Below are 26430 nucleotides of genomic sequence, written 5' to 3'. Positions count from 1 at the left end.
TGCGTGGGTCTTCAGTTCTTGGTTAGTATCTGATCTTCTACTCCTTGGGTGACTAGCTTTAGGTTAGTCAGGTTGGTTGTGGCTTGTGTTGCAAGACAAGGGGGCCTTAATTTTATGTATTTGTATTGTAGGTTTTAACCCCATACAGAAATTACCTGCATACAAATTCTAAAACACAGAAAATAAACAATGTGAGAGCATAGCACATAAACACATATACATAGAGATTTTCCCTTGGATCCCAAACCTGGGACTACTAGATTGATTTTTCATTATGTTCCTTTCAATGTTACAATACATATTTATAAATGTTGAAGCATCCAATACCATGGACCGAAAACCATCGCGCCCAAAACCATGTGTTAAAACCATGCACAAAAACATAGGTAGGTTCATCCCACCTAATATAGGGTCCCAAAAAAGTTTCCCCGAGCCACTGCCACGAACCCCATCGAGGGGGGCTACTCGCACCCATCAAACCCCTTGTGACCCCCCGCTGCATTGTGGAAAGAATATAACACAACCCAACATTCTCCCACTTGTTGTTTTCTTTCCACAGGGGGCCACAAGAGAGCTTAGTCATTTATCTAGTCCTACAACACCCATTGTTTCTCTATACCAAGAGAACTTCTCAGAGCTCACAAATTTTGTCAATGCATCTGCAGTATTCCTCAAAGTGTCCACCTTTACTAGCAACACCTTTTTGTCTTCTATCATATCCCTCACAAAGTGACATTGAACATCAATGTGCTTTGTCTTTGAATGGTAAACAGGGTTCATTGCCAAAAAAATTGCACTTTGGCTGTCACAGTCTATCCTTATAGCTCCCTATACTAACCCCATACTTGAACACAATCTCTGCAACCAAACTGATTCTTTGCTTGCATGAGTGGCTGACATGTATTCTGCCTCTGTAGTTGATAGTGCCACTACAAATTGTTTCTTACTCATCCAACTGACTGCACCTCCAAATAGGTTAAACACATACCCACTTGTAGATCTTCTCTGATCCAGATCTCCAGCCGAGTCTACGTCAACAAAGCCACGAATATCCAAAACTTTGTCCAATCCTGGTCTTCCTTGGTAACACAAACCATAATCAATAGTGCCACGCAAATACCTAAAAACCCGCTTCACTGTTGTCCAATGCTTCTTCCCTGGTTTTGACATAAACCTGCTCAATACTTTGACTACATGTGCAATGTCTGGTCTAGTACAGACCATCGCATACATCAGGCTATCGACTGCACTTGTGTATGGAACACGGGACATGTCCTCTTCCTCTTCTTGTATCTTGGGAAACTATTCAGCAGATAACTTTACACCTACATGAATAGGAACCTTCATCGGTTTACTATCCTGCATATTAAACCTTAGCAATATCGTCTCGACATACTTCCTCTTGTTTAACCATAGCTTCCTCTTTTCCTGATCTCTTTTAACTTCCATGCCCAAAATATAGTTTGCAGCACCAAGGTCTTTCATGTCGACTTTGGAGGAAAATTGGGTCTTCAAATCCTAGATAATTTATTTGTGATTTCCAACCAACAACATGTCATCCACATACAAGACCAGATAAATAACACGGTCACCAATTAATTTAAAATACACACAGTGATCTTCTTTGCTTCTAGTGAAACCAAGTCTCCATATAAATTTATCAAATTTCTAATACCACATCCTTGGTGACTGTTTTAGCCCATACAAAGACTTATTTAACTTGCATACCAGTTCTTTCTTACTCTTCACCACAAAGCCTTCAAGTTGCTTCATGTAGATCTCCTCTTCCATATCCCCATGAAGAAATGTTGTCTTCACATCCATCTGTTCTACCTCAAAATAAAAAGTAGCAGAAACAGATAAAAGTAATCTAATAGAAGCAACCTTGGCAGCATGAGACAAAATATCACCAAAATCAATTCCCGGCACCTGGGAATAACCTTTTTCTACCAGCCGAGCTTTGTATTTCTCCACCTTTCCTTCTGCATTTGTCTTCTTCTTGAACACCCATTTGCTGCCAATGGGTTTCCTTCCAACTGGAAACTCCAGCAGATCCCAAGCCTCATTTTTGTGCAAAGATGTTATTTCATCAAGCATGGCCTCTTTCCAGAGTTTTCCATCCTCTGAATCTACTGCTTCCTTCACAATTCTGGGATCATCGTCAGTAATAGATAAACCAAAATTTGAACAGAAAGAAAATGGACTACGCCTTTCTGGCTGCCTTCTTTCTCGAACTGATCTTCTCACAACCGAAGTTTATGGCTCTTCATCTTCCAATTCCTCTTCTACTGTAGAGTCTGATTCTTCCTCCTTTAGCTCAAACTCTATCTTCTCAGGTTCCTTTGATGGGACTTCATGTTTAATACCATTTTTCACCTCTCTGAACACCACATCTCGGTTGTACACAACCTTCCTTGTTACTGGGTTCCAAAGCTTATAACCCTTTAAACCATCCTTGTACCCAATAAAGATGCACTTTTCAGATTTACTATCCAACTTTGTTCTTTTCTCCTTTGGAACATGTACATATGCATCACATCCAAATGCCCTCAGATGTGAAAGAGAGGGTTTTTTACCAGTCCATACTTCTTGTGGAGTCTTATCCTCTAACGCTGATGAAGGTGATTTGTTGACCAAGTAACATGTTGTCTCTACTGCCTCTACCCAGAATTCAGGACCTAACCCAGCACCACTGAGCATGATTCTTTCCCTTTCCATCAACATATTGTTCATTCTTTCTGTAACTCCATTTTTCTCAGGTGTGTATGGAGTAGTCTTCTATCATGCTATACCACACTTCTTACAGAATTCTTCAAATTCCTTACTGCAAAACTCTCCACCGTTATCTGTCTTCAGCACCTTTATCTTCTTCTTTGTCTGGTTTTCTACCAGAGCCTTAAATTCTTTAAACTTGTTAAAGACTTCAAATTTCTTCTTGAGGAAATATATCCATGTATTCCTTGAGAAGTCATCTATAAATGATACATAGTACATAGACTTACCCAGTGATGGAACCTTCACAAGTCCAAACACATCACTATGCACAAGCTCTAATATATGTTTTGCCCTCTTACCACTAGAGGGGAAACTCACCCAATTCTACTTCCCACTTAACAGGGTCTACCACAGGCCTGAGTGAAACCCCTCAATAGCAAAGGCGTCCCCTTGAAGCCAAAACAACTCCGATACCAAATGTAGGTTTTAACCCCATACAGAAATTACCTACATACGAATTCTAAAACACATGACATAAACAATGCGAGAGAATAACACATAAACACAAAGATTTTCCCCTAGATCCCAAAACCGGGACTACTAGATTGATTTTTCATTATGTTCCTTTCAATGTTACAATACATGTTTATACATGTCGAAGCATCCAATACCATGGACCAAAAACCATTGCGCCCAAAACCATGTGCTAAAACCATGCACAAAACCATAGGCAGGTTTGTACCACCTAATATAGGGTCCCAAAAAAAATTCCCTTGGACACTGCCCCGAATCTCATAGAGGGTGGCTACCCACCCCCCTCAAACCCCCTAGACAGGGGGGTTTACCGCCCCCCTTGTGACCCCCCTGCTACACGATCGACACAACGAAGGAGGGGCTCCACCCCCCCTCTAACCCCCCAGTTCACTAGGGAGGCTAGTCGTGGAAAGAATATAACACAACCCAACATGTATCAGAGCTCAAAGCATATGGTGTTCACCTAATTCAGGTAAAAGATCTCTCCTCAGTCTAGAAGATTGTGGAGGTTGGTGTGTCAAGTCTGCTAATTTTTCAATTCAAGGTGTTGTGTCAAGAGGTTGTGCTCATCATGTTGGCTCTTGGGTTGTATGGGTTTATGCGAGTTGTAGCGGGATTTTTTTTGCATCTTGAGGAAGTTGTGCCAGCAACTTCTTTTGAGGGCGTTTACATTGCATCAGGCGTATGTGTCTTAAAATATCTAGATGGTTGTGTTAGGTGGTATCAGGGTTCTATTTTTGGAGAGTCTGGTTTGTTCTCTTCTTTCTTTGTAAAAATGGGAGTTCATAGTGGCTTCCCAAGGTGTGCTTCTAAGGCGGCAACCATGTTGCAGAGGAAGAGGATGAGATATAGATGAGGGGATGGCAGAAGTGCTCCTTAGGGTTAGAGAGGAGATAAACTGTTTGTCCATGACTCAAATGCCACCTATTTCAATGTGGTTTCACTAGAGACTAGGAAATAAATATGCAAGATGGAGACTTAGGCAGGGATCAAATGTAAATTTCATTCAAATTCAAATATTATGGAAGATATGTCAACATGGGTTGCTAACCCTGGTCATACCATGGGTAGTAAGAAGTAATACCTAAAATTCGTTTTCTCTGTATTGACAGATGAAGATCCTATCAGGTCTCATGTTTGATTCTCAACTATAACACGTAGAAAATCATATTGTCTACGACTTGGGAAATGGAGAATTGATGGACACGCCTAGTTCCAGTGCAAGGGTTCCAATGGCTAAGTTTTTTGTCACTATCTCCAAGCATGACAGTAAGAACTATGGTGTTTTTCCTCTCACTCATTCAATACTTGTTCATGGCATGCGACTATGAATATTGTTGCCTTGTTTTGACTTGCCTTGGAAGAATTCGGTGGTCTAATTACTATGGGTATTATTTTGTTTTATCATGATGGTAACTTTTGTTTTATTATGGGCCTTCCCCTACATGTTTTTTGTATGTCAAAAGGCATCGTTTATATAGAAGGAAAAGCACCTTTGTTTCCACTGTGGTGTTTGTATCTGATGTATTTGCAATGGCATTATGGTGTCTATATCTTGTAATTTTGTAATGTGTTGACTTTGATGTCATGTAATATATTTTTATGTCTGGTTAAGCTAAGAATATAATGGAATTGGGTGACTTTATTGGTGTCGGCCCAGGCGCATACTCTAGTTGAATTTTTCTCCTCTAGTTTTTTCTCATTTTTGTCTTAGAATTTGGTTCCTCCATGTTGGATAGGTAAATCCCTTCTGCGGACAAAAGCGATCCCACTAGCCCAAAAGGGGTCTAGCAACAATCAGTCAAAGCTACTATGCAGGTTCCTAACTGCAAATAACAAAAATAGGTAAAGAAGGACCTACTTGGAATCCAATGCTAGTGTTGAAGAAGCGGAGCTACTTTCGTTCCTTGGTCCTGGCCGGTCACAATCCTTCGCTATCCTCGCGAACGGACACCTGCACACATAGAGAACGATGCAAACACAAGCGTGAAATCTGATATAGGCAATTATATGTCAGTCAGAAAGGACATAACTTTACATCAAACACCATGTAAACAATGAAAGTGGAACCATAATAGTAGTCTTCTATTATTAATGATAAATAGAGAAGAGTACAACCAAGGTTCTGACGCTGAACCTCTCCTCTGTCTGGGCGGGCAGCTATGTGTGTCTTGCAATCGGCAGCATCACCTCTCTATGCTTCACTATCTCTAGCACTCTAAACAAAACTCTAACTCAAGAACTTCAACACTTCGGAACTCACTCCCAGCACTAGCTTGTCAAATGCATGAGGACAAGCTTATATAGATGAAGAAGGGAGGAGGATACAATGAACCGGGACACCCATTGTGGATTAACATTATCCCCGAAAGCCATAAAAGATGGAGATGGGATAGAACTCGACATAAGACTGATTTTTTATCCTCAAAAAGCTCCATGTAATGAAGGAAACAACAGTCGGGCGTGCATTAAGGAAAAAAGCATGACCAAATTTGGTTGGCGCGACCGTTGCTCTAAGACAAAGCGCCAATAGTCGCGCCCTCTTTTGAGGATTTCTATGATTGGCGCGGGTGAGACACTGTGAACCTGCGCCACTGGAAAAAGAGCACTTTTCAGGGGTAATTTGCAGAAGGTGTCTTCAGGGAACATGAAGTACATACTCAGGGGAACATAATGCAAGTGTTTTTAGACTTTGTCACTTCTTATAACTCCCGGGATGAGTCCTCCAAAGTACGACAAGAGGAGTAACATGGATGTTGACAAATTATTGTGTAACAGATGCCCCCTAAAGCAGGAGGTCCGAGAGGTGGAGAGGGGTGAAATGCTTTACAAGAACACATATAGCTGTCGCCGAGGATCTGCATTGAGAAATATGACTGATAGTTCAATTACATGATGTACATGGTATGGTCGCAGCCATCCATAAGAGAGTACATAAATAATCTAGATCCATAGTATGGACGCATCCATCTAGTTAGGATCAATAAATTGACTCAGGTATGGTCGCAGCCATCCAGTGAATGAGTCATGTATCAAGAATCACGCCTGGATTACAACAGACACAATCCAGGGTCTTGCGCTCCATCTCGACCCGAACAAGAGTACAAGTTCAAGCATGCAAATATACGAGCTGAAGTCGAACATGCATGAACATCGTCTGATTACCAGTCAATACTGGAAACCGTTAACAGACGCGAGAGGTACCACCAATAATGACAATGGCCCTCAAGGTACTATAGGTACAATCTACGGCGTGCGAATTAATGAGCTGATGTCGAACACCCGTAGAATCATTCGATCGGAGGCCAATGATGAAAAACCTCACGTCGAACACGAAGAACCTGCCATTAAGGCATGCAGGCTCCAAGGCACCGGAAGGGAGTGTCTAGATCAGCTTCCTGGATAATGAGCTGGAGTCGACAGGAAGTGACCTTGATCAAAGGTGGGCCATAATGTTTCCCACATCATCAACACAAGACAGAGAAATAATGTTGTGAATCAAGATTATGTGAACTATCAGATGGAGGTTGTTTCTTTTCAGAGGTCAACTTCTCTTGAACATATCGGCGGCACGATATTGGAATTGGCAGTATTTGACATCAATGGATCAGAGGTCATGATGACGAGGCAATGAGCAGATGAGAGGTCAAATAGGATTACCCAAATCCATGGAAGCCAGTGAAAATTGAGATGAGATATCCCCACCCAGACACGAAAACAGATGAGTGCCATGTTCAAGAGCGACATACTGCCGACACGACAATGATTATGGTTCCAAAATTTTCTTTTCCCCCACCATTTCTGGCGAGTACCCCTGTTATTTTTAACAAGCTTGATGGGGATAGCATATGCTTGTGGTGTGTTATTCCGACAAAATCCAATGTCATCAGGTTTTAACGAGTCTGACAAAGGAAGAACTCGGCGTCTTTTCATGTTTAGAGAGTTTGAAAAGACAGCATAAAAGGAAACTCCAGGGGTGTCCTTTTTCGTAGAGTTGTGTCTCCCGAGCCCGAAAAAGTATAAAACAATGCTCAAAAGAACCGCCCGACCATTACGATCGAGGAGTACTTTTCATAAGTAGTGTTCCTGACCTGAAAAAGTAAAAAAGCGGTCAAAAACACGTCGTTTCATGACCATTAACGAGTTTGAAACGACAAAACCCGGTAATCTTTTTACGTTTTAACGGTCGACAAAAAGAACTTAAAACGACCGCCCCTTATTAACGTTTAACGAGTCAAGAGGAGTAACTCGGCAATCTTTTCTCTTTAAATGGTCAGAAAAAGAGCTAAAAGCGGACCTCCATTTTTATTCTCTTTAACGAGTCAAAAAGGGAAAAAATACTCGGCAATCTTTTCATGTTTTACGAGTCAAAAAAGAGCTTAAAGGCGACTCGTCCTGAAGGAACGAGTGGTATAAAGGGTAGCAACTGGTTCCGGTAATGGTGGAACTCCTCAAAACATGTAATGGTCAAGAGGCTGGCTAATGAAACCACTCATCGCTGCGGTTCCTCAGGAAAGGATAAACAACCCAGTGAAAGCATATGATCGGCCAAAGAGATGGTGGCGATGGAATGAAACAACCAAGGCTCATCTAGCAGAACTTAGCAGATAAACAGCAATCATGAGATGTAAATCGGGTATGGGTTCATTTTTACACAAGCTTGAACCATGGAGAACTTTGCTTGGATTCGGTTTCATGTTTACACAAGCTTGAAACGAAAAACTATGCTTGCTATAAATTTGCATGCCCCCAGCATGATAACGCAAATCGAGGTACATGCCCCCCAAGCTTCATTGCATTCAACGAGGTGGATGGAATGAAGGTTCACTCTCGAGATCTGTGAAAGACTCGACTTGTATTTTACGAGATCTTAATCAAAGACTCGATTTGGAAAGGGAGAGAGTTATTTCATTTTTTAATGAGGTTGACACACTAAAAGAACTATCCTCATAACCCTTGTTTCATTTGGTAACGAGCTTGACACAAGATCAGGAACTATGCTCGGACACAAGTCGTTTCATTATTTTAACGAGGTTGGTACATTGGCAAAACTATCCTCGAGACTCCTTGTTTCATTTTTTAGCGAGCTTGATACAAGGAACTGTGCTCTATCCAGACTTCATCATAATGAATGGGAAGTGGAGGCTCCCAGGAGGGCCGCTCCCAGGAGGCCAACATCTTGGAAATCAGCGCCCAATGCCCCCAGGACACTATGCACGACGGCGACATCGCTGGTTACAGGCACGGGATGGGTGCCCACATAGTTGACCTGCGGTGGGGCAGATACAACTGGTGGATGTAACCCAAGAGGGGATGAAGACTACGCAGGGGGGACCCGTGGACGAACGAACGATAATTGATCGATAGTCACAATTCTTCCATCGTGTGGAAAGCAAACCACACGGAAAAGTGAAGAAATAAGGGCCCCCATGGCATAAACATAGTCGCGGCCAAGGAGAAGACTGAAATCTAAAGCACCTTGGGTAACCATTACGTCGATATAAACGGTTTTACCTCCCAGAGTAACAGGTAACTTTGGAAGGATCCCTAATGGTTGGCTAGTTCCTCCGTCAAAAGCCGTCAGATTCGACGTGACTGGCACAAGATGTGGGGAACCCAAAGCTTGCCAAGTAGTGGCAGACATAAGACTAACAGATGCACCTTCATCCAAAACTGTGCCAGGTATTGCCTTGTCATAGGCGTGTACTGTGACCCAGAAAGGCACATGGGATGGGAGGCGGAAGGAAGTCAAACGTCTCCAGTCGAAGGAAACGACTGAACTACTTGGCGGGGGAATCGTGTGATTGCCCCCCTGCTCTAAAGAGACCGGAGCAGGACTCTCGGGAGCAGCTGGGATAGGAGAGTCATTTCCGTACTCAGGAGAATCTGAGGAGATGAGAAGAACATGGGAATTATGCTCTTCCGAAACAGAGTGATCGGGTGGTGAACACGAGTCGACACTCTTTCCGACCAATGGTTGGTCTGCAACAGGCTTGGCAGAGCCAGGTTCAGGAAGAGGAGGCTGGACAAGAGAGGAATCTTGGTCGATCTCTTTGTCAGTAGGGGAACGATCTGCGACTGCAGAGAGACGTTGATAGCCAGTGGGTAGTTGGGGTGAGGGAGCTGTAAGAGTTTCCAAGACAATGGAGGCTTTATCCATTAGTGGACAAAGGTGAAGGGGATGATTGCCTTCACAAAGTCTACAGGGGATTCGAATCTTCCCTTTTCCCTTACTATTCCCAACTGATAAGGTAGCATCGCCGTGAGCTTCAGAGGATGATGAGGGGTGGGCTGGATTGTGGGACCATACTTCTAGTACCCTGGGAATGCCAGGACAATCGCGAAGAAGATGGTCCTCCTTGCATAATCGACAAGGAAACTTGACCATCCGCGAAGGAGCAGAAGGTGGCTCGATTTGAGTTGTACTTTTAACCTCTCGTTTAGGAGTCTTCTTCTTCTTCGTCTTCTTCTTCTTCTTCTTAGCCACCTGGTTACTTGAATCCAGACTTTCGCCAGGCGAGGTAGAAGATGAGGATGCAGAAATAGGCGAAGAAGGGGAGAGGTCCACCTTGGAATCAACATGATGTTGTTTGGGTGGAGGAGACGGTGGAACATGAGTCATCACACTCGAGACCACCGAGGTTGAAAACAACCATACGGGCAAACCGATGGTTAACCCAGGCAAAGACAAAGTTGCCATATACGGAGCACCGACATTTCCAAAAGAAGGAAATGGACTAGGGTTTCCATCCGGGGGAACACCTTGGCCGGTAGACTCAGGGAAGGATGCCATTGAAAATGAGAAAGAACCCTACTCAAGCTAACGCAAACAAGATCTAACTGGGTAAATGTGTATCGTGGCCAAATAAATTTTAAGACACAGGAACTGAACTTGACCTTTTCATGTTTTAAGAGTCGAGAAAAGGACGAAAAGATGACTCTAGTCTCCTTCGAATGTTTAATGAGCACGAAGTGACAAGACGCTCACTGGCACCTTTTCTTTTAAGGAGTCCGAAAAGGATCAAAAGTGACTGCTCTGGAGAACTAGGCAAGGGGTTTACCAAACAATCCGTAAAACTGCTTATACACCTTGGTAATCAGATGAAAACCAAGGACTTGCCATACTGCAGTCAATCTTCCCGAATGCTGTGTTCAGTGCATTACGGCTTGTAAGGCGGCAGACTCGGCTTCCTATGGGTAAAGGTTAATAGCCTAGTGGGGTCCCCCAATATATACGCGACGGTACGTGGGAGCACAGTCCGTATTGGCACCTATCGTTTCACCGTGGAGGAATCACCCAACCACTCGACGATAAACTACCAGGTTTAAAGACGCCGGAACACGTCTCTACCTAGACCTCTAGAATGTTCACGTTAGGTTCCAATGCGTTGTTATGTTCATTCAGTTGATTTTAAAGTTTATCTTGAATTATGTTTCAGTTTTTGGTCCTACTGTATGTGATCTCTCAAAAACTTCCTAAATGCAAACTACATGCCAAAATTATATCATTTCATTCAGTGAATTCTATCTACAGGAAAGTGGAGATTTTTACACAAACGAAGTGATCACTCAGCAAAGAATAAAGATCCTAATGCAGCTAATAACAAGAAATGAAAATCTTTCTTTTCTTTTTCTTTTTTAAAAGCAATAAATCAAAAAATGCTAACTAGTATAATGCAAAAGATTTTTTGTTTTTCTTTCCTTTAAGATGGCATGATGCATGCAAGAAAATTTAAGAGATATTCACAAGTACAGACAAACAGAATTCACTCGATAGAAATGGAACCAATTCTGAAACACCAAGATGAACTGTCAAAGCAAGGAAGAACACAAAGACTTTTCAATGGACCATGTGATGAAGTGGAGCAAGCTTCAAACAGGCTAGAAGTGAATCACTCAAAGCATAGAGAACCAAGCTTTAATAATCACTAGATAGGTGTGAAACACAAGTAACAAGATGACTGGAAAATCAACCAGAACTTCCCACAGAAGGCTCGACATGCAAAGCCACCAGCTATGCTAGGGCAAAGATACAAAATCGATTGAAATAAGCAAACAACTGAAGGATCAAGGCACAACCAGTCAACCAGAGGTCCAACACACTTCCAGAAGCTGTGAAAGATATAAAAACCAAAAATCTGAGCTAAAAGAGCTTCCAACCAACACACATGCAAAATTCACAGGGCTGGCGTGACTGTCAGCCTGCAACTTGCGCTAACAGTCGATTGGCGCGACTGTCAATCTGAAACCTGCGCCCACTGGCGCGACAGTTGGATGAAAAACCGCGCCAATTAAGTTTGGCAGCTTAAAAAATAAATACCACGACCCCAGGTCGGGCTGACAATATTCAGATGGATCAAACAGTCAAGAACAATCTCACAACTGACCCAGAAAGCTCATAGACTTAAGCAAGCAAGAGAAAATTAACATGCAAGACAAACTCCAAAATAGCTACTCCCCAGTGGAGTCGCCAAATTGTTGGATAGGTAAATCCCTTCTGCGGACAGAAGCGATCCCACTAGCCCAAAAGGGGTCTAGCAACAATCAGTCAAAGCTACTATGCAGGTTCCTAACTGCAAATAACAAAAATAGGTAAAGAAGGACCTACTTGGAATCCAATGCTAGTGTTGAAGAAGCGGAGCTACTTTCGTTCCTTGGTCCTGGCCGGTCACAATCCTTCGCTATCCTCGCAAACGGACACCTGCACACATAGAGAACGATGCAAACACAAGTGTGAAATCTGATATAGGCAATTATATGTCAGTCAGAAAGGACATAACTTTACATCAAACACCATGTAAACAATGAAAGTGGAACCATAATAGTAGTCTTCTATTATTAATGATAAATAGAGAAGAGTACAACCAAGGTTCTGACGCTGAACCTCTCCTCTGTCTGGGCGGGCAGCTATGTGTGTCTTGCAATCGGCAGCATCACCTCTCTATGCTTCACTATTTCTAGCACTCTAAACAAAACTCTAACTCAAGAACTCCAACACTTCGGAACTCACTCCCAGAACTCAGAACTCCCAAAAACTCCCACCAGAAAAAACTAGCTTGTCAAATGCATGAGGACAAGCTTATATAGATGAAGAAGGGAGGAGGATACAATGAACCGGGACACCCATTGTGGATTAACATTATCCCCGAAAGCCATAAAAGATGGAGATGGGATAGAACTCGACATAAGACTGATTTTTTATCCTCAAAAAGCTCCATGTAATGAAGGAAACAGCAGTCGGGCGTGCATTAAGGCAAAAATCATGACCAAATTTGGTTGGCGCGACCGTTGCTCTAAGACAGAGCGCCAATAGTCGCGCCCTCTTTTGAGGATTTCTATGATTGGCGCGGGTGAGACACTGTGAACCCGCGCCACTGGAAAAAGAGCACTTTTCAGGGGTAATTTGCAGAAGGTGTCTTCAGGGAACATGAAGTACATACTCAGGGGAACATAATGCAAGTGTTTTTAGACTTTGTCACTTCTTATAACTCCCGAGATGAGTCCTCCAAAGTACGACAAGAGGAGTAACAGGGATGGTGACAAATTATTGTGTAACACTCCACTATAAAAGTTGGAAAAGGAAAAGCAAACCCATGAGGGATATTTCTTGAATATCTGTGTAAACATGTTCTATTGAGTAATACAAATGCTTCAATTCACAAATAATAATAATAAGAAATTAAAATGAATATTTTTTAAATTTTTGTGTTAATATAATTTCTTTCAATTATATATATATATATATATATATATATATATATATATATATATATATATATATATATATATATATATATATATATATATATATATATATATATATATATATATATATATATATATGTTATAGACATTTTTGTGCCTTACAGCTCTAAGCATGAAATGTCCATAAACCAAGGGATCCAAAGTCCCTAAAAGTGTTGTTCCTGCCCCTAAAGGAACAAGGTCAACAAATTACAGCTTCTCCCAGAAGTTCTCCATCAGAAACTGCTCAGAACCAGTCAAATCAGGATCATTTCAGCTGCTCCACTAGCTAACTGCGTTGCATAGCACCCCAGTACACTAGCTAGGTGCGTTGCAACGCACCTAAATGCACTACCAGGGTGCACTGAGCGGGAAATGACAAATGGCAGTGCCATTCCGCGAGGTGGAAAGACAATGGAAGCTTCTAGAATCTTCCTCCATGACACTTGCCTCACTGAGTTCAACCAAGGATGAGTAAGAGGCTCTCAGCCTCCAAGTGGAAGCAAGAACTGACAGAGAGAAGACACTAGTCAAATGACAGGCTGACTCATCTTCTTTGCATACATCTATATATGGATCCCTCATCCCAGAGATCCGGAGGCTGGAATTTTGTACATTGCAGAGAATTGATGTTGGTTTTGAGATTGATATCAGAGTATTGGGTGATTTATGCTTTGTTGGAGGTGAAGAAGGGATTCCTTTGCTGGGAGGTTGATGCTGGATTGGGACTCACTTGGTTGTATCTCCTCCTGGATCTTCTTGTTATATCAATAAAACTATTTGAGTTTCTCCTACATGCTTGTGTATCAGTGATGTTTTGTTGCATTAGTATGTTTAGCTTAAATTTGATCCTAAGCTATTTATGAATATAAATCCATGTCTTTGTGTAGTTTTCCTCTTTTGTGATCTTGCAGGAACTTGGTGAAGCTGGGCAAGTAAGAGAGCAAGTAGCTGGAAGCTGTCAAAGAGGAGAGAGAGTGGATCAAAGGACTAGCGCAAGACACAGGTTGGTTCATCCTACTTCTCTTCGTTTATAGTTCATAAAGAAGAATACGAAAGTAGTTTTCTCTGTTTGTTGCTAAGGCACTGTCACACCTTAGGTGGATAGGGTCGTTCTGAATAGACACTTTTCCCCACAACAAAATGGCGACTCCGCTGGGGACGATTGTCTAATTAGTTTATTTGTGTTTCTCTTATTGTTTGTTTCATAAACACAGAAGTAGCAATCGAACTGCATTTGCCATTATCAAATGCAAAGTAGACAGCTGCTACTTCAATCCTTTCACTGGATTTGTTTATGATTTGAACAGTGGATTCACAAATGATCTGATTGCCCTTTGTGATAGCTCTTAGTCCTCCTTTAAATCATCCCTCTGATTGTACCTTACTGATTGCTTTTACTCGGCCAAAAACCATAGATTAAACTGCAAACCGTGACCCAGAACCCGGATAGAAGTCTCGTTTCTGCCCCAGCGCAGGCACTGTGAAGAGACTCTGCATTTCAACGCAGTTCCCGAGAGGGCTACCTGCGCTGCAATTCAGTTTCTCTGTGTAACAGGTGCGCTGATCAGCTTACCCTTGTGCAGCTGAGGTTCTTTGCTCATTTTTTCCAGTTTTGCCTCTGATTTTTGCAGCCTGTGATCAGTGTGTGTACCTGTCTGAAAACTCCTTTTCTTTGCCTTAATTCCGCCTCAGTTGTATAAAAGAAACTGTATTTGTTTTTGTGTGTTTGTTACATCATTTACAGTTTCCCATTGCAAAGGTAAAATAGTCACACTGTCGTCCTTTGATTTAGATCTGTCGTAAGTGTCGATTTTGATCTTAGGAGAAAGTTTATTTGCTGTTGACAGTTGATTATGCTTTTACTTTTTCCTTTGGCTTGAATTTGTGAATTTCTAGTGTCGAAACAAGTGTTTACTTCAAAATCATAAAGTGTCGTAATCGTCTCTACCTTTTGATTTCGAAAAGAAGCTTGTTTGTGTTTTTCACTTGAAATCGAATTCAAATTTGTACAACAACTTTCTTTTTAGGCATCAATATTAAGAAAGTGAAAACAAATACATGCATATGTGCATTTGCATATTGATAGTCTGTTTGGCTTGATTTAGGAAAAGTGCATTTACAGTGTGCTCTTTGCTCTTTGAGAAAAGATTGTGTCTTTCTTTTCCCCTTGTAGCTAGGATTTTCATTGTTGAAAAGAGATAAAAAATTTGCTTATCATCTTTAGATTGCATTTAGGAATTACATCTACATCTCGTGGTGATCCCAAAAGGCAAACTTCTAAGAAAGATCAACTTAAAATAAATTGAATGAATCTAACAACGCATTGGAACTTAACGCACAACATAGAGGTCTAGGCTAGAGACGTATTCCGGCGTCGTAAAGCCTGGTAACTGTTGTCCTCACTGATGGTTGGGTGATTCCTCCACTGTGAGACGATAAGTGCCAGTACGGACTTGTGCTCCCACGTATCGTCGAGTATATATTGGGAGACCCCTATAGGCTTAAAACCTTTTATCCATAGGAAGTCGTGTCGGTCGCCCTACTGATCGCAATGCACCGAACACAACATTCGGAAAGATTGACTGCCGTACCATAAAACGTATTCTGCAGTTTTGTGATTGGTTTGGTACTCCCTCTACCTAGATCTCCAGAGCAGTCCCTTTCGTTCCTTTTCAGACTCCTTAATGGAAAAGGTCCATCTGAGCACTTGTCACTTCAGGCTCATTAAAAATCGAAGGAGACTAGAGTCATCTTTTGTTTTTCCTCGACTCTTTAAAATTGAAAAAACAAGTTGTGTCCAAGCGTCGTAAAATTTATTTTAAACGGAATATTCATACCCCTTTTCCTACTTTGATCTTAAGTTGAGAAAATTGAGCCTACCAACCAAGGAATTCCCCTTGGTGGAAATCCTAGTCCCTTCTCCTCTTGGGGAGATGTTGGTGCGCCCCATATGGCCACATTGTCGCTTCCAGGACTGACAATTGGTTTGCCGGTCTGGCTCTTCTCAACCAATGTCGTTCAGAACACCACTATTCCTGAACAATTGAATCAAAAGTTAGACCAGTCCAGAGTTACCCACCAACCTTCTACTTCCTCTAATTCTTCCTCTCCTCCTTCCTCTTCGCTTGATGGGGCTGGAAAAGCCAAAAGTCAAGTTCCTAAGGAGAAGAAGGAAAAGAAGAAGAAAGAGAAGAAGAAGAAGGAGCCAAAAGCGAATGGGGGCAAACGAGTGTCGTCTAACGAAAATCCACACACTGCACCGACCAGGCCTAAATCGCCATGTGTCATTTGCAAGGGAGACCACTTTCACAGAGATTGTCCTTGCATCCCTCGGATACTAAGGGACTGGTCTCCCCGTTTGCACAATCTGGTGTCGTCAACCTCTGATGGCCATGTTGACAGCACACCGTCAACTAGTGAAAGTGAAGCCACAGGACAAAAAGGGAAAGCTAGATTTCCCTGTAAACTGTGCGAAGGCGATCATGCCGTCCACCGTTGTCCCTTCTTAGACGAGGCTAAAAGAGTTTTGGAAGATCGCCCGGTTTCACCGTTGCGACTTCCTCCTGGATATCAAAAACTCCTGCCAAGTCCGTCACCAGTTGAAAACCCGGCTGGCCCGCTCAGGTGGTCAGCCGAAGCATCTATCATTGAAGATAAACCAACTGAATCCATACCAGACGAAAGTCAAAAGGTCGAGGCGGCAGTTGACCTGGTCTTGCCTTCAAAGGTTTTATCTTCGAATGATACAGTCACTGAAGAGAACAAGGATGACACCGTCCAAATTCTATTCATCAACACATACTCCGACGAACATGGGGGCAATTTACCCATTCCCTTACCGCAGGAGGGAAGTTTGTCAGAGCCATACTCGGCCGTCTACTCGGTCCCACCTCCAAGCAATCTAGTTGTCTCCTTCGACTGGAACCAGCTAGGCAGACCCCATTTACCAGCAAGCATACCATTCCGAATTATCGTTCAAATATATAGAATGGTCATGGCTGGTACCATCATAGATGAGGGGGCTTCTGTGAGTATCCTTTCCTCTACTGCTTGGAAAGCGCTTGGTTCGCCACCGCTTTCGCCTGAGATGAGAAATCTGACAGGCTTTGATAAAGGAACCAGTCGACCTTTAGGGATCCTTCCCAATGTGCCCATAACGTTGAGAAGGAAGACAGTTCAAATGAACGTAATGGTAGTTCAAGGACCCTTAGATTACAATCTACTCCTTGGACGAGACTATATTTATTGCATGGGAGCCATCGTCTCCTCACTCTTTAGAGTAATGTGTTTTCCGCACGAAGGAAGAGTGGTCAAGCTCGTGGACCAGCTTTCATTTCCCGGATCACACATCGCAAATAGTCATATACCGTCCCTAAATGGTCTCTTCACACAAGAAATGTCTCAATCCCCAGTCCGTCCTCCCGATGAGCGCGAGTAATTCGGAGGGATATGACTGAAACCCAGGGGGCATGCGTCCTGGTCTACTTCGGCAGGAAAACTTCGGGTATAGGGTAGGTTTTCGCGGGAGAATATGACTAGTCTGTATCCTGTCCGTGATTGGAAGAGGGTTATTCTAGAATAAGATTCTCTTGTCAAAGTTATGTGAGTTGGCGTGTCGGCGCCGCTTACCTTTGTTTATCTCGGTAGACATCGCCGAGGAAGTGTTTTATTTGCACCGCGAATAGAGCAATCTTTGGTAACCTGTAAGAGGTAGGCCTTTCCTGATAGAACAAATGTTTTGTCTGCAAATTGAGGGGTAACCTTGAAACCATATTTTATACCTGGGGGCATGCAAACCTTTTGGAGTGCAAGCAAAGGGCGACTATTTATTTTTTAAATTTTTAGGTCCTCCCTTTAAACCTGTAGGCTAACCCTTTAAACTCGTAGGATTAGTCGTCCCATAACTTGCATAAAGAAAGGATGCGGGGCAAAGCTTTGTAAGGCGCAAGATCGATAAAAAATGGCATCTTATATGAGACATTCTTATAATATGACTGGATTAATCAAGCAGTTTTAGCACATAGTTCAAGCTCGTTAAAAAATAAACGCAAGACCGAGCAAGTGTTTCAACCCGCGTTTAAGCTCGTTAAAAAATGAACTATTCCCCGGTAAATAACTACCATGAATGAATATTTCAGCCATTAAAGCCTTGGTCGTGTTTGCACCATCACCTCCACTTTTCCATTGGCCGATCATTCACCTCCATTTGATTGTTTACCCATTTTGAGGAACAGCTGCGAAGAGTGATTTCACTAGCCATCCTTGTGACACTGCCGTGATTTGAAAATTCCAAACCCTACCTGGAATCAGCTGCTACCCATTTTATCACTCGTTCCTCAAAAGACGAGTCTTCTTTAAGCTCTTTTCATCTGACTCGTAAAATATGAAAAGATTGCCGAGTTTTGGCCTTCTAGCTCGTTAAAGCAACAGGAAGTGCTATCCCTCCTCTAGATTTTAATCTTTTTGGACCTGAGGGATTATTGCACAAAAAGATCGAGCGCTTGTGTTGTTCGGCTCGTTAAAACTATCGAAAATTCATCCCTTCTGTATTGTTTTATACTTTTTCGGACTTAAGGGATTAGATGACGAAAAAGGAATTCCGGAGTTAACTTTACGTACCTTTTCAGACTCTCTAAAAATGAAAAGGACCGAGTTATCTTTGTCATTAGACTCGTTAAAAAGATTAATAGCGACAAACTTGTCTTTAGACAAGAACGAGTTTCACTATCGCTAGGCTCGTTAAAACATAGCGATGGGTTTTCCCGAAGGGAAAATTATAGAACAAGCATATGTTATCCTCCTCAAGCTTGACAAAAATAAAGAGGTACTGGTCAGCAATGACTGGGGAAAAATTGGGAAAAACTCAAAGAACTTTTATTGGTAGCAAGTCGCTCTTGAACATGACACTTCCACTCCGTGCCTGAGTCGGGTTGGGTTGTTTCATTCATCGGTCACATCACCATGGTCATGCCATACCATCCACATTTGGGGTAAATGCTACCAATCCATCACATAAGTGTCGCCGACATGTTGAAGAGAAGTCATTCAGAGAAGTCACCTGTGTCCCATCCACTACCATACATTATACTTCATCCTTTCATGACCACTATCCTGAACCATGTATCATTAGATCGTTTTCACCTCCATCAAAATCATTTACTCCGTTCCGTGTCATTGATGTGGGATTCATTAAGGCCCTCCTTTGACGGATCGCTTCTTGTCGACATCAGCTCATTATCCAAGAAGTCGATCTAGGAACACCCCCTTCAGTACTTTGAAGCTTGCATGCCTCAATGGCAAGTTTCTCACTTCCGGCGACAGGTATACATCAATGACCTTCGACCGAAAGATTTTGCGTGGTGTTTGATGCCAAGTCCTTTATTCACACCACGTGAATTGTACTGCAGTACCTTGAGGGTCATCATCATTATCGGTGATTCCTCTCGCGCTTGTTAACAGTTTACATCATTGACTGGTAATCAAGCGATGTCTTTCCATGTTCGACTTCAAAACGTTTCTCACATGGATCGACTTGTACTTCGAGTGAAGATCGGACGAGATTGAAGACCCCGGATCTAGTTTCATCCATCCGGGCTGCGATATATATTCAGGAAAATAAATACATTGAAATGTATAGCTTTGCAACACAGATAATCATCCTACCAAAAGGATGATGGCTCTATCAGAATCATCAGTCTACCATCAGACGATTGTCTGTTCTATGTACGTGTAAATGAATTTATAAAGCTGAGCATGGGAATGCCCGCCTCAGCTAGATCATGAAAAATAGTATGAAGATAATGTATTGTATTGTATCTTATTACAGGTCTCCTCCCAGCATTGAAAGAACTTCGGATCCTCCTAATAAAGCATTTCACCCAATAAACGGCCTCATACTTTAGGGGGCAACTGTTATAGACATTTTTGTGCCTTACAGCTCTAAGCATGAAATGTCCATAAACCAAGGGATCCAAAGTCCCTAAAAGTGTTGTTCCTGCCCCTAAAGGAACAAGGTCAACAAATTACAGCTTCTCCCCGAAGTTCTCCATCAGAAACTGCTCAGAACCAGTCAAATCAGGATCATTTCAGCTGCTCCACTAGCTACCTGCGTTGCATAGCACCCCAGTACACTAGCTAGGTTCGTTGAAACGCACCTAAATGCACTACCAGGGTGCGCTGAGTGGGAAATGACAAATGGCAATGCCATTCCGCGAGGTGGAAAGACAATGGAAGCTTCCAGAATCTTCCTCCATGACACTTGCCTCACTGAGTTCGACCAAGGATGAGTAAGAGGCTCTCAGCCTCCAAGTGGAAGCAAGAACTGACAGAGAGAAGACACTAGTCAAATGACAGGCTGACTCATCTTCTTTGCATACATCTATATATGGATCCCTCATCCCAGAGATCCGGAGGCTGGAATTTTGTACATTGCAGAGAATTGCTGTTGGTTTTGAGATTGATATCAGAGTATTGGGTGATTTATGCTTTGTTGGAGGTGAAGAAGGGATTCCTTTGCTGGGAGGTTGATGCTGGATTGGGACTCACTTGGTTGTATCTCCTCCTGGATCTTCTTGTTATATCAATAAAACTATTTGAGTTTCTCCTACATGCTTGTGTATCAGTGATGTTTTGTTGCATTAGTATGTTTAGCTTAAATCTGATCCTAAGCTATTTATGAATATAAATCCATGTCTTTATGTAGTTTTCCTCTTTTGTGATCTTGCAGGAACTTGGTGAAGCTGGGCAAGTAAGAGAGCAAGTAGCTGGAAGCTGTCAAAGAGGAGAGAGAGTGGATCAAAGGACCAGCGCAAGACACAGGTTGGTTCATCCTACTTCTCTTCGTTTATAGTTCATAAAGAAGAATACGAAAGTAGTTTTCTTTGTTTGTTGCTAAGGCACTGTCACACCTTAGGTGGATAGGGTCGTTCTGAATAGACACTTTTCCCCACAACAATATATACCACTTCATTTAACTTTAATAAAAGTAAAAATTATTATCTAAAATGACACAAACAAGAGAGATGTGATTAGAAATTAGATCTCAAAGTCCTTGAAGTCCTTTCACATAAGAGTTGTAACTCAAAATTAGATCCTAAATGTCTTTAAGTCCTTTCACATGGGAAGAGAAAAAGTGATAAGTGTTGATGAGTTCATAATGAAAGGAACAAAATAAAAGGTTAAATCACATTTATTTGTTTTTCTTTTCTTTTTTTAATTCTAGAAAGGTTAGGTAAATTAATATTAAGTCTTGCACGATTGAAAAGTGAGTTAATATGAAGTTTCAAGTATTATGGCTTAGTTTCTTTGTAATTCTCTTTAAAAACCTATGATCACTAGTGTCATATTAAATGTCGCTAAAGTGTTGAAACAAGGGAAAAGAAGAGTTGTAAGAGTTTAGACTCTAAAAATCCCAAGAACCTAGAGTGGTGAGAAGTTTAAGAGTTGAGAGTATGAAATTGGGAATATCGAGATGTCAAATATCTATTAATTTTATTTGAAGTCAAATTGGCACTCTTAAGAGTCAATACACCCAATCATATCTAGCAGTTTTTGTTGAGGTGAAATTAGAAATCCTTAAGAGTTAAGACACCCAGTCACTCTAGAGTTGAGGCTTGATATTGGTATCCATCAAGATAGATGACACCAAGGAGTGGAGAATAATTTATTAAAGTGACTACCTAAAAACTAGTTGAAGATCAAGATAATGTGCTCTCAAATATTTAGGAGAATAAAAGAGTTCAAGACATCCCAATTGGTTCTTTAACATAGTATAATCATTCTTCTTATGTTACATGGCACCTTGGTCAATGTAAATATGGTTGGTGCCACATCAAGTTCCACACCAATGGTACATGGACACATCATACATGCCAAAGAGGCTAAAGATGATGAATAGGAAACCCAACAATGCAAATCCAAGATCACCAAAATTCGATAACTATGCATGTTATGACAGGGGGAAGAATATTTTGGTACTCTTTGGAAGAGTTGGAATAATTTCCTTGGATGCCAAAACAATTATAACATCTTGTAATATAAAAAAATTAATAGAGTCCAGAGAAAAAGATAAAATAATTATTGTTTCTTATTCTTTTTATATGCATTGAAGCTCATAAACTCGAGGCTAAACTCAAGCCACAATATATTATTGGTAATGAAACTCACAAGGATAAGTCCTATATATAGAGAACATAAATAAAAATTAAATTTAGAACCCCTGAGGAAAAGAAAATCAAGAGTATAACCACAAATTAAGAGCTTCTAAAACCAGCTTGAGTAGACCCAAAGAAAGATAGCTTCATGAGGGCCTAAGGAAACGTATAAAAAACAATAGAAAAATAAAATAAAATAGAAAAAATAAAAAGAGCCTAGGTAGAGTGTTAACTTGAGATTATTTGTTGTACCTGGTTGAATATTAGTGTAGTCATGTTGCAAGATATATTTTTACATAAAAAGGAAGATGTCCTTGCATAACCTTTTTAGCTTGGTTGAATATTGAGTAGTCATGTTGTAAGATATAATTTTACATAAAGGAAGATGTCTTTGGATAACTTTTTCTTGACATGAGCGAGTTAATACATTGTATTCAATGTAGGGTTGAAGTTTCCGGGATTTTATTTAACACTTTTGGCTTTAATATTTAATGTGGGGTTAAGATTTTGATACCCTTTATGAAAGAAAATTAGTGATGTAATGTAAAGAATCCCATCAATGATGTAACATAAAGAAGCATTGGGTGTAGCTGAAATTTTAGTTTAATAAATATAACAATTTCTCATGGATGATATAATATAAAGAATTTTTTAGTGTAGTCAAATTTATGGTTTGATTAACAAAAGAAACTCCACGTAGACGATGTGACATAAAGAATATCGAAATAAAATTATAATTTAAATAGTATTTAATATCAAGTTTTAACTAAAATATAAATTATTATGTTAACCAAAGGTGCCTATATTTTAAATCCAATATATAAAGATTTTATATTATTGATTATCGTACTATTGTTTATGTAAAAGTTATTATAATAATTATTTAATTAAAAATTTTAACTAAATTGAGTTAAGTTAAGATAACCTTAATATTAAATTAAAAAACCTTAAAATTTACTTGAGTTTAAACAAATATGTAAATAAATTATGTAATATAATGGAGGCGATCTATATTTTAAAATCAATGTGTAAAGATTCAACTCATCATAAGATTACCCACGTAAAAATTATTATAATATATATATATATATATATATATATATATATATATATATATATATATATATATATATGTTTTTAAAACTAAATTGAATCTAATTTGAAACTGCCGCCAATTATAAATAAAAACATTTTTTTATTTAAAAAATTATATTCAATCTATTCAAAATGAAATTTGAACATACAACCATAGTTGGCCTCGTATCTATGTTTATAAACATCACCTAAATTTTCCTAACTTCTCATGTATTACATTTTGGCGACCTAAATGAAACAAAATGTAACTTTGCTAGTCTTGCATTTATGATGACCTAAATTAAACATAGCTCCTATGGCACATCAAATTCGAGGAAACATACAATGCTTCCAACAAGCATGCTCATAGACTCAAGGCACAATATATTATTGGTAATGAAGCTTACAAAGAGTTGGAATGATTTCCTTAGATGCCCAAACAAATATAACAACCTATTATAACAAATGTTTTAACAAAACTGAGAGAAAAAGGATAAAAAATACTTGTTTTTTTTTTGGTACACATGTAAGTTCATAGACTCAAGGCACAAGCCACAATATATTATTGATAATTAAGCTTAAAAAAATAAGTCTTAACTTTAAAGAACATAACTAAAGCTAAAGTTAAAACCCTACAGGAAAGGCAAAGAAAAAGCAAAACAAGAGTCTAAGCATAAAATAAGAGCTTCTATAAAACCAACATGAATAGACCCAAGAAAAAGAGCTCCATGATGACCTAAGTAAACATATGAAAAAAAAATAAATAAAAAATAAGAAGAGCCAAGGTAGACTGACAATACTTCTAAGATTGGTTAAATATTAGAAGAATCATGTTGCAAGATATATTTTTACATAAAGGAAGTTTTCCTTACATAATTTTCTCTTGTGAGTGAGTTTAATGTGTTCTTGTGACATTTTGATACCTCTATGAAATAAAAATGTTGATGTAATGTAAAAAATTTACCGCACATCAAATGCAAGTAAAATTATAATTTTCTTTGAAGTTTATTAATGTTACATTATAACATGTGGCATTATTATAATGGTGCTAATAGCTTCTTTATGTTACATCATTAATGTAAGTGTCATGTGACATCAAAACATCTTTGGATCTCCACTATGTGATTCTTTATGTTACATTACTAATTTTCATTTTCTAGCTAGCATCAAAACCATAACCCCACACTAATTACAAAAATCAAAAGTGTCTCACGAAAAACTTAGATTTTCAAAACTTTAATCCTACATTGAATACAACTTATTGAGAAACTTTTTTATCTTATTTATTTTATCTAAATTAAAATAAATACTCCCTAATTAGGGTGTTACAGTTGTGTACATGGAAGCCTTGGTGAGAGATCCTTCCACCTCATTTGAGGTGATAGGAATTTATATCTCTAACGAAATGACGCGTTAGTGCATGCATGAGCATGAAAGGTATGGTTTATGAAATGTGGTAGCATGACAGTCTTGGTTCGTAGTGTTTGGGGTCTACATGGAGGTGAGTGTAAAGCTTCGAACCCTCATTGTAAGGTCTGCCTCTTTCCTGACTTGAAGAATTCATGTGAAGGTGTGCCAAGGTGTGTGAAGGTGGTGGAAGACTTGGCTTATTTTTCTGGAAGAATGGATCAATGTTCTATGGAGGGAAATGAGTAAGGTGGGTGTTGTGAAGTCCTCCATCATGATGTATTAGGTCATGCTCTTTCACTGGGTGTTTATTTTGGTTTATCTGCTCTTCGTTTGGGTATAATTTGAGTTTGAGGTATTAAAAAGCTTTTTCTAAGCCTAAAGTTACAGTGACAAGATGAGCTGCAAGGCCAAGGTCTCTTATTTCATTAATTTTGGCATGGGTCTTGAGTTTTTGGTAAGTTTTTGGTCTTGTGGTCCTTGGGTCACTAGATTTAGGTTAGTCAGGTTGGTTGTGGGTTGTGTTGCAAGATAAGGGGGATTTAATTTGATGTATGTGTATCGGGACTTAAAGCTTATGTTGTTCTCTTAATTCAGGTCAAAGATTTATCATTAGTCTAGAGGAGTGTGGAGGTTGTTATGCCAATTCTATAAATTTAACAGTTCAAGGTGTTGTGTCAAGAGGTTGTTTTCATCATGTTGGCTCCTGGGTTGTGTGGGTTTATGTGGGTCTCTATATAAATTTTAATCATAGTGGGGTCTATTTTACTTCTTGAGGCAGTTGTGCCTACATCTTCTTTTGAGGGGGTTTAGGTTTTGGTGGGCGTCTGTGTCTTAATCTATTTGGATGAACCTATTGGGTGGCATCCTGGTTCTATTGTTTGAGACTTTGGTTCGTTCTCTTGTTTCTTTAGGGGAATTGGAGTTCATAGTAGCTTACCAGAATGTGCTCCTAAGGAAACAGCCATGCCACTGAGGTAGAGGATGAGATGTAGATGAGGGTATGGTGGTAATGCTCCTCAAGGTTAGATAGGAGCTAGACTCTTTTTCCATCACTTGAATGCAACCTATTTCAACATGATTTCACTAGAGACTAGGAAAGAAATCCACAAGACAGAGACTTAGACAGGGATCGAGTGTCAATATTTTTGAAATTCAGAGATTATGGAAGATATGTAAACATGGGCTCCTAACCTTGGTCATACCAAGGGTAGCAAAAGAAATACTTAAAATTTGGTGGCTTTTCATTGGCAAATGAAGATCCTCTCAGGTATGGTGTTGAAAGATATAATTTATTATCCTCCCAGGAAGACATCTAAAAGGTGCTCAAGAATCAAAGGTTTTGTTTGGATGGGTTTGATTCTTGACTAGAACACGTAGAAAACCATATTGCTTATGACTCATACAATGGAGACTGGATATGTCCCCTAGGCTGCAGTTCAAGGGTCCATACAAATATCTCTTCCTCTAAAACTGACTAGTGACCATGAAATTTGGTTTCAACGGTTAAGTTTTTTGTCAATGTCTCTCGGTGTGGCGGTAAAAAATATGGTGTTTTTCCTCAGGCTCCTGAGTGCTTGTTCATCGCATTCGGCTATGAATATTGTGGCCTTGTTTTGAATGGTCTTGGAAAAAGTATGTGGTCTAATTACTATGGGTATTACTTTTGTTTTATCATGATGGTTAATTTGTGTTTTACTATGGACCTTCCCTGACCTATTTTTGGTATGTGAAAATGCATCATTTGGATCGAAAGACAAGGGCCTTTATTGCCACTATGGTGTTTGTATTTCATGTATTT

The sequence above is a fragment of the Pinus tabuliformis genome, chromosome 1_2 (genome assembly GCF_031772625.1).
Source record: "Pinus tabuliformis cultivar Carrire ecotype Pingquan chromosome 1_2, CPIR1, whole genome shotgun sequence".
Classification (NCBI taxonomy): domain Eukaryota; kingdom Viridiplantae; phylum Streptophyta; class Pinopsida; order Pinales; family Pinaceae; genus Pinus; species Pinus tabuliformis.
The sequence above is the reverse complement of the archived record's forward strand: the minus strand, read 5'-3'. Positions refer to the sequence as shown.